Genomic DNA, 10,081 nt, shown 5'->3' with positions numbered 1-10,081 from the left:
TTCCTGTTCACAAGGGGAATGGTTTCAGTCTCTCTCCATTGAGAATAATGTTGGCTGTTGGTTTTGCATAGATGCCCTTTATTATGTTGGGTAATGTCCCTTCTATTCCTATGTTGCTGCAAGTGTTGATCAGGAATGAATGTTGGATTTTATCAAATGCCTTTTCTGCATCAGTTGATATGATCATGTTCTTTTGTTTTATTTAAGTGATGGATGATGATTTTTTTTTAATATTGAACCATCCTTGCATACTTGCTATGAACCCCACTTGGTCATAATGTATTAATTTTTTTTATATATATATTGTTGGAATCTATTAGCTAGGATTTTGTTCTTCAACAATATATCTTCAAAAATGCATCTATACTCATGAGGGATATTGGTCTGTCGTTTTCCTTTTGAGTGAAGTCTTTGCCTGATTTTGGTATCAAGGTTATGCTTGCTTCATAAAATGAATCTGGGAGGATTCTGTCCTTTTCTGCATTCTGGAATAGTTTGAGTAGGATTGGTATCAGTCTTCTCTGAATGTTTGGTAGAATTCTCTAGTGATACTGTCTGGGTCAAGACATTTTTAGTGGTAATTTTTTTACAACATGTTCAATTTCTTCTTTTGTTATGAGTCTGTTTAAATTTTCCATCTCAGTCTGTATTAGTTTCAGTAAATAGTTTGTTTCTAGAAATTTATCCATTTCTTCTAGATTTTCAAATTTGTTGGAGTATAGTTCTTCATAGTATCCTGATATTATCCTTTTAATTTCTGTTGGTTCTGTTGTGATGTCATCCAATTTGTTTCTTATCTGTATTCTCTCCCTTTTTCTTTTGTTAAATTTGCCAGTAGTTCGTCAATTTTATTAATCTTTTCAAAAAATCAACTTCTAGTCTTGATGTTTTTTCTATTGTCTCTATTATCTGTTTCATTTATTTCTGCTTGAATCATTATTATTTCTTCTGGTGACTGTAGCCTTTTTTGCTGCTCTTCTTCTAATATTTGGAAATGTTGTGTTAAAGTGTTAATTTAACAACAATGCTGTGTTAAATTGTTAAAGTGTTGATTTTGGCTCTTTCTTGTTTCTTGATGTGTGCCTTTATTGCTATAAATTGGGCTCTGATCACTGCTTTTGCTGTGTCCCAAAGATTTTGGTATGTTATGTTTTCATTCTTGTTTGAGTCACCCAATTTCTTGATTTCATTTTTCATTTATTCTATCATCCAGTCATTTTCAAAGAAGCTGTTACTCAGTTTCCATGTGTTTGTTCTTTTTCTGTTAATCTTCCTATTGTTGGTTTTTTATTTTATAGCATTGTATTCTGAGAAGATGCTTTCCAGTATTTCAATGTTTTTAAATTTATTAATGCTTGCTTTGTGGCCTAATATATGGTCTATCCTGGAGAATGTTCCATGTGCACCGGAAAAGAATGTATATTGTGCTGTTGTTGGGTGAAGTGCTCTGTAGATGTTTTTAAGTTCAAGTTGATGGATTGTATTGTTTAGTTCTTCTGCATCTTTGTTGAGTTTCTTTCCAGTTATTCTATCTTTCATTGCAAGTGGTGCATGAACATCTCCTACTATGACTGTGGAATCATCCATTTGTCTTTTCAGTTCTGTTAAAGTCTGATTTATGTATTTCAGGGCTCTTTCATTGGTTCCATAGATATTTTTTATGGTTATATCTTCTTGTTCAATTGATCTCTTAATCATTATATAATGTCCTTCCTTGTCTCTTATGGTAGTTTTTGTTTTAAAGTCAATTTTATCAGAAATTAATATTGCCACTCTTGCTCTTTTTTGGTTGCCATTTGCTTGATATATCTTTTTCCAACCTTTGATTTTTAGTGTATTTTTGTCTCTAAGCTGTGTATGTTGTAGGCAGCATATTGATGGGTTATAGTTTCTTATCTAGTTGTAAAACTCTCTGTCTCTTGAGTGATGCATTTAATCTGTTGACATTCAGTGTAGTTTTTGACAAGTATAAATCTGTTGTTTTTATTTTGTTATGTATTTTTTCGTGGTGTTACTGATTTCTTTGTTCCATATAATTTTCTGTGCTGAGCTCGTTTTGCTTATGAATCATTATTATTTTCTTCACTGCTATTGTTTTAGTATTTGCTGAATGTTTGTGCTTGTCCTCTTTTTACTGTGATGTGAAGGTTTATCATTTTTCTTTGAGGTTACCCTGTGATTTATAATTTTCTTCCCAAATTTAGAATAGTCCATGTATCTCGTAACTCTGTTGACTTCCTCACTATTTACAATGTCTATAACTACACATTTTTTCCCCCTTTTTTTGGTTGGTTGTTTTTTTCATTGATGTCTCTGGTTCCCTGTTTACAATTTTGTAGGCTTATTTACTTTGGATGCTTTATGACTGGCTGGGTTTCTGGGTTATATCATCATGTATAGTAATAGTCAGTTATTTGCTGTTGTTCGTTCTCTGTTCCAAGGATTACTTTTAGCATCTCTTGTAAGGGTTGTCTGATTTCAGCAAATTCCTTTAACTTCTGCTTATCTGGAAATGTCCTAATTTCATCATCATATTTGGGGGCCAATTTTGCCACTATATAATTATTGGTTGGCAATTTTTCTCTTTCAGAGTTTTATATATACCATCCCATTGCCTTCTTGCCTCCATGGTTTCTGCAGAGAAATCACCACTTAATCTTATTGGTTGCCCTTTGTAGATAAATTTTTGTTTTTCCCATGTGGCTTTCAGGATTCTTTCTTTGTCTTTGGTTTTGGTGAGTTTGATGATGATATGTCTTGGGGATTTTCTCTTGGGGTCTATCCTGTTTTGGGTTCATTGGACTTTTTGAATGGATGTATTCTTGTCTTTTGTCATATCAGGGAAATTCTCTTCCAACAAGTCTTTGACAATTTTCTCTGTGGTTTCATTTGTCTCTTCTTGTTCTGGAATTCCTATTATAAGTAGGTTATTCCTTTTGATGGTATCCCAAGTGAACCTTAGGCTGTCTTCATTTTGTTTTGATATTTTTTCTGATTGATCCCTTTCCAAAGAAGCATTAAGGTATTTGTTTTCAATGTCACTAATTCTGTCTTTCATTGATTCAGTTTTACTCCTTTGCCCATTCAATGTGTTATCTATTTATGAAAACTTAGTATTAATCTTCTGGATTTCTATTTGCAGATTTTGTATCATTTCTAATTTTGCATTTATTTTGTCATTTTGGTCTTGTATTGTCTTCTCAAATAGTTCTAGGATTTTGTCTGTGTTTTCCTCAATTTTTTCAGTGTTTTCCTTGATCTGCCTTTCAATCCATTGACCAAAGCAAAAACCAAACTCACTGCTGTTGAGTTGGATCCAACTCATAGCAACCTCTCCTTGGGTTTTGAGGTGGTATCACTATGAAAATAGATTGCCCAATTTTCCAAGGAGTGGCTTGTGGGTTTGAACCACCAGCCTTCTGGTTAGCAGTCAAATTCCTTATCCGTGCATTCCAATGCTCCTTCTTCCTCAAGGATATGTTCTGGGTCCGTATCCTGCTCCTTTTTTTCTACTGCTTTATCTTGCTTCTTTGTGTCAACTGTGATGGCCTGTTGTCTCCAAGACATTTTAATGTTTTTGTGTGTATATTTAATTGGTGATTTCATGTTGCAGTGATTTGCCCAAGACTTTTGTTTTCTTTGGATATATCTGAGTAAGCTGGGTACTGTGCTCCTTTATTCATTAGTTGGCACATCTTATGCACCAACCACTTGTCTCCTTTCCATTTGTCAGCCTCCCATATATCTGTGTTGTCGTTCATAGGCAGAGCCTATTCTTTGGTCCCTGGAATCTGAATGTGAATGCTGTCACTTAAAATATCCAAAATAACCACTGCTTGGAAACATTCAAAATGCTTGTGTCCTGTGGACAGTCAAAAGTTCACAGCTCAGTTTATCTCCATTTTTGCTGTATCCCTTTTTAGTTACCAGCCACCAGCCCAGTTGTCCAGGCAGCCTTTGGTGAGCAGGACCAATTTTTAGGTTAATTCTCAGGTCCCAAACTCACTGCTGTCAAGTTGGATCTGACTCATAGAGACCTCTTCTTGGGTTTCCAAGGCAGTGTCACTATGGAAGTAGATTGCCCAGTCTTCCTTCTGAGGAGTGGCTAGTGGGTTTGAACTGCTAGCCTCCCAGTTAGCAATCAAATGACTTAGACATTATGCCACCAGAGCTCCTTTTTTTTTTTTTTTTTTGTTAACACCATGGAAATATTTAGGCTATCTGTGCTGTCAGGATAGCTGACAGTCTGCAGCTCTGTTTATCTCCCAGGGCTCCGGGATTATCTTCTGTATCTATGTCAATTGGTTTTCTTTTCTTTATTGAAGAGGATCTGTTAGCTTGTCTGTCTATTCTGCCATTTTACCCAAAATCCCAGCTCCTATGAGTCGGGGCCGACTCGACGGCACATAATAGCAACAACAACAACAATATTAATAAGGCTTTTACCAGCCAATTCTTTAAGTGCATGACCTCTTCCATCTTCTGAGTCTGTCTTAGTGTGGAAGCTCCACTGAAATCTGTCCACCATGGGTCACCCTGCTGGTATTTAAAATACTAGTGACATAACCTCCAGCCTCATAGAAACACACAACCCACCACAGTACAACAAACTGATAGATGAGTGGTGGTCATCTTAGATAGTTGTTAGATAATGATAACTCCCTTGAGGTTGCTGGTTGCTCCTTGGAGATATGAAACTGCATAGTGATCATTTCTTAAATTGGTCTTGATAAATAGTCAAGAATCAGTTTGTTTATTGCTACTCTAAGGAAACCATTCTGACATATAGCTTCAAACAGAAGAGCTTATGATACAGAAGTGGTCTCAAATATTTGGTGTTGTAAATACATTTATTGCATTCTAAACAGTGATACTGCATTTGAAAGAATTGCAAACTAATAATTAGTTTTGAAGGCATTTTCTCAGAAGTATAATTTAATCCAATAAATATGCCTTTAAGTGATGCCTGAGATTAATGAAATCAGCAATCCAGACTGCAAAGCAATTAAATGTTGAGTGGTTGTTGTATAAAAGAGTATAAGGCATGATTCCTTTGGATAGAAAAAATTGTTATTTATAGAGAAAAAATACTTTGCTTCTAAGTATCAAAACATTTTAACTTTGAAATTATACTTACTTAAAGTAGAAGATATTGGCCATCCAAAGATCTGTGCACATGTTATATGAGTCATTTAAACATATTAAGAAGAATATATTTTTTTGATTCTGTGCAAGCTTATTAAAGTGTAAGAACAGCTTATTTAAACAAGGTTGACCATTGAGTTGACTAACTTTCACAGATTTCTTTTAACCTTATATTAAAAAAAAAAAAAAACTCTCTGCCATCAGGTTGAATCTGATTCATAGCAACCCCTCCTTGGGTTTCCAAGGCTGTATCTCTATGGAAGTAGGTTGCCCAGTCTTCCTTCCAAGGAGTTTGAACCACCAGCCTTTTGGTTAGCAGTCAAATGCCTTAGGCACTACACCACCAGAGCTCCTTTTACACTTAAAGGATTTTTTTTATCCTTTTAAATCTGGTTTTCCTTTTTTAAAAAAACTAAAACAAACAAACAAAAAACATCAAGAGGCTTGATATATTATAAATTAGCAGATTTTGCCAAATTTTCTCTAAGAAGATTAAGATGACAGCATTGAGAAACTGAATTTCATTTTGACAAAAGAAGCATCAATGGTTGAGTATGGTTTTACAGTAGTTCAATATAGTACATTATTGAAATATCTGAGATGGTTTGGTAGTATTTCTGAGTATTTGTAGTATTTCTGAGAATGTTTTTTCTCTTTTCAGAGATTATCTATTAAGGGAAACTATATACCAGAGCTCTGATGGCATAATGCCTAAGGCATTTGACTGCTAATGAGAAGGCTGGCAGAGTTCAAACCCACCAGCCACTCTGTGGAAGAAAGACTGGGCAATCTACTTCTGTAAAGATTTATTACCTCAAAAACCCAATGGGGGTTACTATGAGTCAGAATTGACTTGATGGCAGTGGCTTTGGTTTCGGTTTTGATATATACTGGTACAGCTTTTAAAAATCAAGTAATGCTCACCAGAATACATAAAGGTTTAATCGAAATCTAAACTAATTCTCTGCCTAGGAGGGCTTACAACAAGTTTCCTTCATGCTGTCTATGTGCATATCTTATTGAGTTTATAGTAGAAATCCATTTAAATTGAGCTTTATATACTGTTCCTATGTTCTGTATGGGAGCTCTGGTAGCATAGTGGCTAAGGCACTTGACTGCTAACCAGAAGGCTGGCGGTTCAAACCCACCAGCCACTCCTCGGAAGGAAGGTTGGGCAATCCTACTTCCGTAGTGATACTGCCACGGAAACCCAAGGAGGGGTCGCTATGAGTCAGGGCTGACTCGACGGCACATAACAACAACAACAACAATGTTCTGTATGGAAGGGGAAAGGGTAAGACTCTTCATTGGGTAGAATTTTCAGGTCAGTTATGAGCTAGGTTATGGAATTCACTAAATTGATTCACTTTTAGGACTACCTAGGTCACTTTCAAAGTTACTTCCTATAAATAGGAATCATGGTAGGAGAACCTAGAATAACTACTCATACTAGCTCTAGTCTATGGACTCCTATTCCTTTATGCTTGTAGTTCCAGTCCAAAGTACTAGGTGAATCCTTAATACTAAAAAAAAAAAAAAAACAAACTTAAATTATTTATTTTATAAGTGAGAAAACTTAGAACACTCAGAGAGGAAAAGTGAATTGCTTGGGTTTACTGAGAGAATTATGGCAGGATTGAAGGATGCCAGTTACTGATTCTGAATCTACTGTGCTCTTCTTTACTCTGTGAATATTATGGGAAGTGAATAAGGTATTTGAGCTTTTTATTAATATGAAGTTAATTATATATTTCTATTTATTAAACTATTTTATGAGTTATTATTGTAACTATTACTACTAATATTAAAAGTAGGTCATTTATTATACATAGTATTTTTAGTCTCTGTGCTAAGTACTACCACTTTTAATATTATGAAAAAAACAAACCTTTTGAGATAGACACTATGTTAAGTATTTCATTAATGAGGTAATATTAGTATAAAGACTTAAGTCATTTGCCCAAATCACACAACTATTAATTAGAAGACTCAGTACTCAAATCCAGATCTGTTTTACATGTATGAGTGAGCTCATAATAATGGGACATTGTTTCTGAACTAATTAATTAGTATTTGTTAGATATTGGTATTTCATTACTTTTGACTATCTCAAGCATTATGCCAAAGGAAGGGAAGGTTATTTTCATGAAAGTCAAGGAATCAAATATAGTATGAGATGACAGATAATGACTTCATTTCTTTTTCCAGTGGCAAATTCTGGATATACTAACATTCTTCTAATATAAACCATTCTAAGTAATCTTTGGAGTTAAATGACTGTAATAAAGTTGTGAGGAGCACAACCAATGAAAACTGTTAAGATAAAGAAACAGATTAGTGTATAAAAAGTTCTGAAAAGTAAAAGTAATATTTAGACAGAAATAACAAAACAAGCTCAAAGAAACAGGACTATTTTCTTCCTTCTTCAGTAGATTTTTTGGTATACTTTTTTCTTTTCCTGTTTTTACCTATGTTTTTCTGTTTCATTCTGTTTTTTTTTTTTTTTTCTATTAACACCTTTGTCAAACTATTTATTTCCCCAGGTTGACTAGTTACATTTCTTTAATTTAGCCACTTTCATGTAGCTCTTAATTTCTTAGGAACTGAGCTATATTTTCACTTCCCACTAAGTGTCCAAATGTTTGACAAAGAACAAATAAATTGGGTACAGAGTACATGCTGAGTTGGACGGAAGACAAGATTTATTTTTAAATTGGCTTTTTAATATAGTTAATCAGTTGCTATACTAAAATTGGAACTGTGCTATTGAAAATTGTGAGAACATTAACATCGGAATCAACTGAAGCAATTTGTCTAACACCAAGAGGATAAGCCATATGGAAGCAGTTAAGCACATCTTAACATGAAGGTATGTTGTTGTTGTTAGGTGCCAGCAAGTCGGCTCTGACTCATAGTGACCCCGTGGATTATAGAATGAAACATTGGCCAATTCTGTGCCATCCTCACCATTGTTGCTGTGTTTGAGCTCGTTTTTGCAGTCACTGTGTCAGTCTATCTCATTGAGAGTCTCCCTCTTTTTCACTGACCTACTTTATTATGTATGCTGTCTTTCTCCAGTGATTTTGTCCCTCCTGATGACATATCCAAAGTAAGTTAGATGCAGACTTGCTATCCTCGCTTCCAAGGAGCATTCTGGCTGTACTTCCTCTGAGACAAATTTGTTCGTTCTTCTGGCAGTCCATGGTATATTCGATAATCTTAGCCAACAGGACAATTCACATACATCAAGTCTGTTTTTGGATTTCCTTTTGCATTGTCCAGCTTTCCCTTGCATATAAAGCAATTAAAAGTACAATGCTTGGGTCAGGCACACTGTAGTCATCAAAGAGACTCAGAACAATTGTGCAATATGCTGCACACATTTTAAAACAGATTTTTATGAAAGCTATGACAATATTTTTATAAATAAAAATATTAACTATTATGGTTTTTGTGATAATTATAAGTATTTATAGGTATAAGTCAGTGTGAATACTTATTCTATTGTGATGAATTATTTCAATTACTTAAAAACATCTTTCTATTACATAGGAGATGCACAGTAAATATCTGTATAATGTTGGAAAGGATGAAAGAACTGAGAATGTATTGTGATTTATCAGTCACTCAAAAAGTATGCTATTTTCATAAACAATAGAAAGCAAGGCTAGCAATGCCACAGCAATACTGAAAGTCAATGAGAACAACAAAAATTCAGAATTTGTATTAAATCAGTTCCTGAAGAAAGAAATATGGAGAGTTCTACCATTCTGTAGTTAACTTTACAGATCATGTTGTCATTCTCCCTATGAAAACTGAAGAACTCCATTTTAGTGTGCAGTGGTTCTCAATCCAAGTATAGTACTGAATGTCTGATACAGCTGCTACTGCTTCCAGGCTGTGCAGTCACCACTATTACATCTACTCCCAGTAATGGTAGAGGAAGCTGAGAACAAGACAACAGAGTATTGAAATCCCCACAGGCAAGTGGATGGTTGCCAAAGCAGTGTAATTTGCAGGACATTGAAATATTAAAGATGTAGTGTCCAAAAACAATTTCCCTCAGTCTGGCTCTGATGATTGGAATTCCAATAGTAGTGATAAATTTGTTTGGCTGAAAGTATTTCACTTTCCAGAAGTCCTTTTTAAAACTGTTGTTTCCTGAGAATAAATGGTTATTAGTCACTTAGCAGGAGCCCTGGTGGTGCAGTTGTTAAGCATGCAGTTGCTAACCGAACCCACCAGCCACTCCACAAGAGAAAGATGTGACAGTCGGCTTCCATGAAAATTTACAGCCTTTGAAACCCAGTGGGGGAGTTCTACTCTGTCCTCCAGGGTTACTGAGAGTTGGAATCAATGGGACAGCAGTGGGTATGGTTTTTTGGTTTAGTTGTCACTTAGCACCATTTTGAGCATTAGTTTACATACAGTTTTTCTATATGAGAGCTAGTCGACGGGGATTTTGACTAGGGTTGATGGAACCGAAAAAAAGATCTTGTTAGTGTTGGTTGTCATTAACTCAGCTCTAACTTATGGTGACCTTATATATAACAGAACAAAACATTGTCTGGTCCTGCACCAATAATAAAAGGTAAGTACTACAGAAGGGAGGTTAGGCCTAAGGAGGGGAGTATTGTGAGGAGTTTAGGACAAAGATTGGCACAAAGAGGTTCCAACTAGAAGGGGAGGTGGTTAGAATAGAAATGTTGTTGTTGTTATTTGCCGTCAAGTTGGACCCGACTCATAGTGACCCCTCCTTGGGTTTCCGAGGCAGTGTCACTATGCAAGTAGATTGCTCCATCTTCCTTCTGAGGAGTAGCTGGTGGGTTTGAACTGGTGGGTTTGACTGGTTAGCAGTCAAGTGCCTTAGGCACTATCCATCCATACTGTATTCATCTTATAATTTAAGTGTCCTCAAGTTGTCCAGTTATCTGGG

At 35.3% G+C, this 10,081-nt stretch overlaps 1 protein-coding gene across 1 annotated transcript in view; it reads left to right on the top strand.

Annotated features, from left to right (window-relative positions):
- COL24A1 (collagen type XXIV alpha 1 chain) overlaps positions 1–10,081 on the top strand; it is a 586,013-nt gene that overhangs the window by 71,602 nt on the left and 504,330 nt on the right. The window lies entirely within an intron of this gene.

The sequence above is a fragment of the Orycteropus afer genome, unplaced genomic scaffold (genome assembly GCF_000298275.1).
Source record: "Orycteropus afer afer isolate SDZICR_OR568_19922 unplaced genomic scaffold, OryAfe1.0 scaffold00152, whole genome shotgun sequence".
Lineage (NCBI taxonomy): Eukaryota > Metazoa > Chordata > Mammalia > Tubulidentata > Orycteropodidae > Orycteropus > Orycteropus afer.
The sequence above is the reverse complement of the archived record's forward strand: the minus strand, read 5'-3'. Positions and strand labels throughout refer to the sequence as shown.